At 43.6% G+C, this 5,553-nt stretch overlaps 1 long non-coding RNA gene across 2 annotated transcripts; it reads left to right on the top strand.

Annotated features, from left to right (window-relative positions):
* Positions 1-109: 109 nt before the first annotated feature.
* Positions 110-5,162, top strand: LOC117801947. Of its 2 annotated transcripts, XR_004624825.1 has the most exons (4): positions 110-395; positions 696-824; positions 2,498-2,848; positions 4,953-5,162. It is a non-coding gene; the product is annotated as an uncharacterized LOC117801947 (long non-coding RNA). The 2 variants fall into 2 exon arrangements; XR_004624824.1 differs by having other exon boundaries at positions 2,498-5,162.
* Positions 5,163-5,553: the final 391 nt, after the last annotated feature.

The raw sequence follows: 5,553 nt of genomic DNA on the forward strand, positions 1-5,553 counted from the left end.
TGGTCTTTTTTGTTTTTTTTTTTTTTTTTTTTTTTTTTTTTTTTTTTTTTTTTTTTTTTTTTTTTTTTTTTTTTTTTTTTTTTTTTGGCGGCGAGGGAGGAGGAGAAACGGGACACCGAAAATATATTCTGAGGAGAGAGAAAACAGCTCCCCCTCTCCTTCCCCGACAGGAAAAACGAGCGGAAACGCACTCCCAGCCCGAGCCCCGCTGGGAAGGGCGCGGGGCGAGCTGCCCGCGCGGCGTGAATATTCAGCAGGGGTGGGGCCCGAACAATGGCCGGCCGGCGGGCATCGTGAACCGCGGCCGGGAGGCAGCGGCCGGCCGGCGGGGCGCTTGCGGAAAGGGCCAGAGTAGGGATGAGACGGCCCGGGACGTCCCCGGTGGGGTGCCGAGGGTGAGGAAACGCCCCATCTCGCACTAACAATAAAGGGAGCAGAAGTGACCTGGACCTGGCCGCAAACGCACGGAGGCGGAGAGACCCTTGTCTCCGGGAGGGGCTGCGTGTCCCCCCGCCAGCCGGCCGCGCCCGGGCTCTAAAGGGACGCGGACGGGGGTGTAGCCACCCTCAGGGACAAGGGGCCTCCGTTTCTCCTCACCCCCGCGTATCCCATCCCCTTCCCCCACCACCAGATTCTATATCCCTAAGACCCTCATTTCCGGTTTCCCCACACGGTTTTCTTTTCCTATCTTGCAGGCTACGTTTGTGACAGGCTTGGAGGTGCGGAATTCGGTGAGCATCACCTGGCCGCCGGTCCCAAGGCTTTCGGTGGAAACAGTACCCAAAACACCACCTCTAATCGCCTTGCGCTACCTCACTCAGTAGGTGAGCACTGTTTGCAGCCTTAAGTGCTAAGCCCCCGTTTTGTGCCTTGAGATCGTTAAGGATCAATGAACAGTCTTCTACCAGCAACTTTGGAAGCTTGTCGGTAGTTAGGTAATTTGATTCTGTTAAACAGGAATGTATTGTCTGTGCACAACAGTCATTTTTATCACATCACAACACTGTACAAAAACTTTAAATGGCTCCCTATTACCTCACAGCAGGTTCTCAAACCGAAGTGCATCAGAATCACCAGGAGGGATTGTAAAAGCACTGATTGCTGACCCCACCTCCAGAGTTCCCCGGGTCTGCGATAGGCCTGAGAATCTGCATTTCTAACAAGTTGTCCGAGGATGCTAACGTTGCTGTTACAGGGATCACACTTGGAGAACAAGAGCCTTATAGGATGAAAATCTAAGGCCCTTCACAATTAGGCTTCACAAACATCACCCTCATCATCATCTACCAGTTCTTGCTTTATGTACAGAACCGAATTTAACCTGTCTTGTACCTTTGTTTTTTAGCATCCACATTTTAAGGATAAGGAAACCAAAGTACTGGAAGATAAGGAATGTGCCTAAATTCCTTAAAAGCACAGCGTGGAAGTAGAACAGGGATTCTCGCTAGGTCAGCCTACTCTGAAAATCCAAGACTCTGATTCAGCCAGGTTATTCTTTTACCCAGAATATGTGTAGCACTCTCCTGCCTCTCAACGGTGTGGTTTCCAAGATTTTCAACTATGAGACTCCCTTGTAAAGGACTCCTAGAATCCTTTGATTAGGAAAATCACAGTAACCAATGTGTTGCTATGAATTTAGTAGTATGATTTTGTTTTTTAATGTATTCACAGCCATGGCTTTATCTGTGGTGTAAATTACTCAGCTAGATTGGTGAGCATGTGAAATTTCAGACTATATTACTACTAATAGTATTTTAATAGTATTTCTTATTAATAATAGTTAACACATATTAGGTCCAGACAATGTGCCAAGTCCTTTATATACATTATCTCATTATTCTTCCCATTAACCCCAAATGGTAGGTACTCTTATTTTTCCCACTTTACACATTAAGAAACCAATGTTTAAAGTTGATTGACTAGTTTGGTGTGCATAGCTGAACCCAGTGCAGAAATGCAGCCCTCCCCCCACCAAGCCAACCTCCCTCCACAGGTTCACTCATGATATTGAGGCCCAACTCAGACCACCCCTGCTCTGCCTAGCCAGATTCTCCATCACCTCAAGCTCAACTCAGAAACCAACTCTTTTTCTCCTACAAACTTTCTCTGAATCTCTCCTAAACTGCTTTTGCCCATGTCACCACTGTGACAGTTACTTCTTATTTTCAGTTCAGGACCTTTTCTTGAAGTGCCTTACCCAGCACAAGGCACTGACTTAGCCGTTGCCCAAGATATAAAGAAGATGAAGCCAGCTACTCTCAAAGAGCTTACAATTTGATAATGGGTATAAGACAGTCTCACAAGTATCTCTAGTTAAAGGCAGAACATTATAAATTCTGGCTGTACAGAAAGAACACTAAACAGGTCCAGTGGAATGGAAAACAGGTCCATTGCTAGATTTGAGGCAAAACTGAACCAGGTTTGAACTTAGTTCTGTCAATTGTGCAACCTTGAAAATGTTTAATTCTGAGACTCTGTTTCCTCTTTTGTCTACAAGGTGAAGACTAGACATTAAAAGAGCCATGAAGAGACCATTTCAAGAGCACAGGCCAGAGGAATAAGGCCTGGAGAAAGGAGAGATGCAAGTCTTGGGCCAGTAGACTCTCTTAAGACTTGGCATCTGACAGGATGCCAGAGTCGATGTAGACAAGGGAGTAACATATTTGCTTGTGGCCCAGAGCTTTGTTCACACTTGGGAGGATACTGTCAGGCACAGAGGAAAGGATGCAAGTTGGCGAATGGTGGTGACAAAGGAAGGTCTAGTTTTGGACTCTGTGGGAAGTTAGTTAACTTTTCATGCAGAAGCAGTGACACCTGGCCATCTTGTAACTCGGCTTGAGATCCAAGGGTAAGGACCATTTTCTCAATCAACAGCCCTATGTTAGCTCAGGCTGTGATAACAAAATACATAGACTGTGTGGCTTAAATAATAGAGATTTATTTTCTCCCAGTTCTGGAGGCTAAAAATCCAAGATCTATGTTCCAGCTGATTTGGTTTCTGGTGAGAGCTATCTCCCTGGCTTTCAGATGGCCACCTTCTCACTATTGTTCTCATATGGGTTTTCCTCTGCTAATACACAGAGAGAGGGGAAAAAAAAATCCATATGGTATCTCATCTTCTAAGGACACTTACCCTATTCTATCAGGGCCCCACCTTTATGATCTTATTGATTTAACCTTAATTATTTCCTTAGAGGCCCCATCTCCAAATACAGCCACACTGAGGCTTAGGGTTTCAACACATGGGGGACAGAAACATTCAGTCAATAGCAAGTCATGTGCAATACATAATATCAGAAAGTAGACTTAAGCCATGGCCCTTGTCCAAAAGAATCTATTTGAGAGCACAAACCCACCCAAAAAGAATCAAGGTAATAATTTGGAAAATAAATGCTAATTTGGCATTTTAAGCTGGAGGAAAAGACAACTTGCTTAGACAAAGAACATGAAGTTGAAAATGAGGAAACTGGCTGCACTGGGCCAGAGGACTTAATTCAGAGAACCCCAAGAGATAAATCTAGACAGGTTGGGTGGGACCAGGAGACCAAGCTGAGGCATGGGTAATGTGGAGGTTAAAAACAGAAGCCAGATTATCAGTCAAGTCAAGGAAGGGACAGCCTAGCCTTGGCTTTCAAAAGCTCCGATGACGGGTTAGATGCTTGTGTGTTCAGCTGGCTGTGGGATATGTAAATGTGCATCTTCGCAGGGTACAATGGGCCAGTCGGCAATTATCCCACACAGTCACAGAAATCCCAAGGGGAGCTCAATTACGCAAGAAGTCATCAGTGACAACCCCCTCTACATCACTTCATTCATTTCCTAGTTTTTTCTTTGTTGCAAAAATATTGGTAGCACTTTTTAACCTCAGTGTGAGGCAGGGCAAGGAAGGTAGCAGATCTGTGAAATGGGACTCCATGAATGTAATTTAAGGGCTCAGAGTCAGTGAGGACTTAGGTCACCTGGAAACAGATGATGGAAGTAGTGGTAAAGAGAGGGAACTGAGTCAAGCAAAGGAAGCAATGGTGGAATGTGTTTAGGAAAATCTCAGAAAGGGAAAAGCCTTGGTTAGGAGTCAGAGATCTGAGTTCCTCTTCTCTGATGGACAAGGCGTTAAGCAAACACTTACCCTCTCTGCCCCTCAGTTTTCTAACATGTGAGATGAGGGTGTTTGATTTAAATGATTGAAAGATCTTCTTAGGACCTTGGAGACTCATTTATATAACCCAGGCCTCAGCCCTACAACTGCTCATCTCTCTTAGCCAGAGTAGAAAGAGACTGATATGAGCAACGGAAGTTAAAGGAACATGTGGATGTTGTAGATTTGGCAGCAAAGTTCAGCCCTTTAAAAAGCCATTTTTGAGCATTTGTAGAGAGATTAAGAATCTTTTTTGACTGGCATATCAGTTGAATTAAAAGGAAGCAAATATTCTAGTGCACTCTAGGCTGGAAAGCGTGGGATGCAGAAAAAGATCAAAGGGGCAACAAAAGAAGAAGCAGACCAGAGGCAAGACAGACATCCTACCCTAACTACCAAGGCTGTCGATGGTGTACTTCTATGATGAGGAAGTTATCTAGCTCAGACCTACCAAAAGGAGATCCTGACACAAAGCTTTGGTGCACATAGTTTATTAAAGAGATGATTACAGGAAGCCCAAGTGAAAGAGAAGGAAAAGTGAAACATGGAGATGAGCGAATGAGGAGTGTGTTTACGAGCAGGTTTTCACTCTGGGCAAGTGGGCTAGATGTCCCTAGCTAGCTAGAAAAAGAAAATGTAGATTCCTCTTACTTCATGTGTTCATGGAAAAGTTTTCAGTAAACATTTTAAAAAAGCAGAACAGTATTTTAAATGCAGAGAAACTTGCTTTTTATAGAAAACCTATTTGAAATGTTTTATGAAGGGGATTACCGCCTCTTAACTTATCCTTTTTGTAAATTTGTGTTTTGCATATAAGGATTGCTTCAATCAAGCTCCACTGTGAAAAGTCCTTTACCTACAAAATCCTCAAGGGGTCTCAAAAATGAAGTCCTAGCTTTAGAAATCAAGATGCAAGCCATAGGAAGTGGTTGGGAGAAGCCGGATGGGGATGTTAAATAGTTGTCGAGTATGTCTGGTTTTGATAGATGGTTGGGTGAGTGGAATCAGACTCTGCCAACGAAATTGCTAGCTGAAGAGATAACAGACTTTAATTTATACTTGATCACATATTTGTGTCCTAAGCCTGTACAGTGAAATCTCAAGAAGTGACTAGACCAATGGCCTCTCTTAAGCTCAGCTATTTAATATCTCACAACTGAAATGAGATCATGAGTTTGAATATGATGTATCAGATCCTGGCCAATATGCATCAGAACCTCCACTGAAGAGGAGTTCAATCATAATCAAGTTTATCCCTTTAAAAATGAATGAACCACAAGTCTCCATTGGTGATATGCAAGTTGGCCAGTCTTATTGATTAGCAGTTCTCAGTTGATTATAGTGATTCCATTCTCAAAATCTTCTAAAATACGCTCTATAATAAAAGATTAAGCAGTGACCTACGAATAATAAACTAT

This window comes from Ailuropoda melanoleuca, chromosome 4 (genome assembly GCF_002007445.2).
Source record: "Ailuropoda melanoleuca isolate Jingjing chromosome 4, ASM200744v2, whole genome shotgun sequence".
Taxonomy (NCBI): domain Eukaryota; kingdom Metazoa; phylum Chordata; class Mammalia; order Carnivora; family Ursidae; genus Ailuropoda; species Ailuropoda melanoleuca.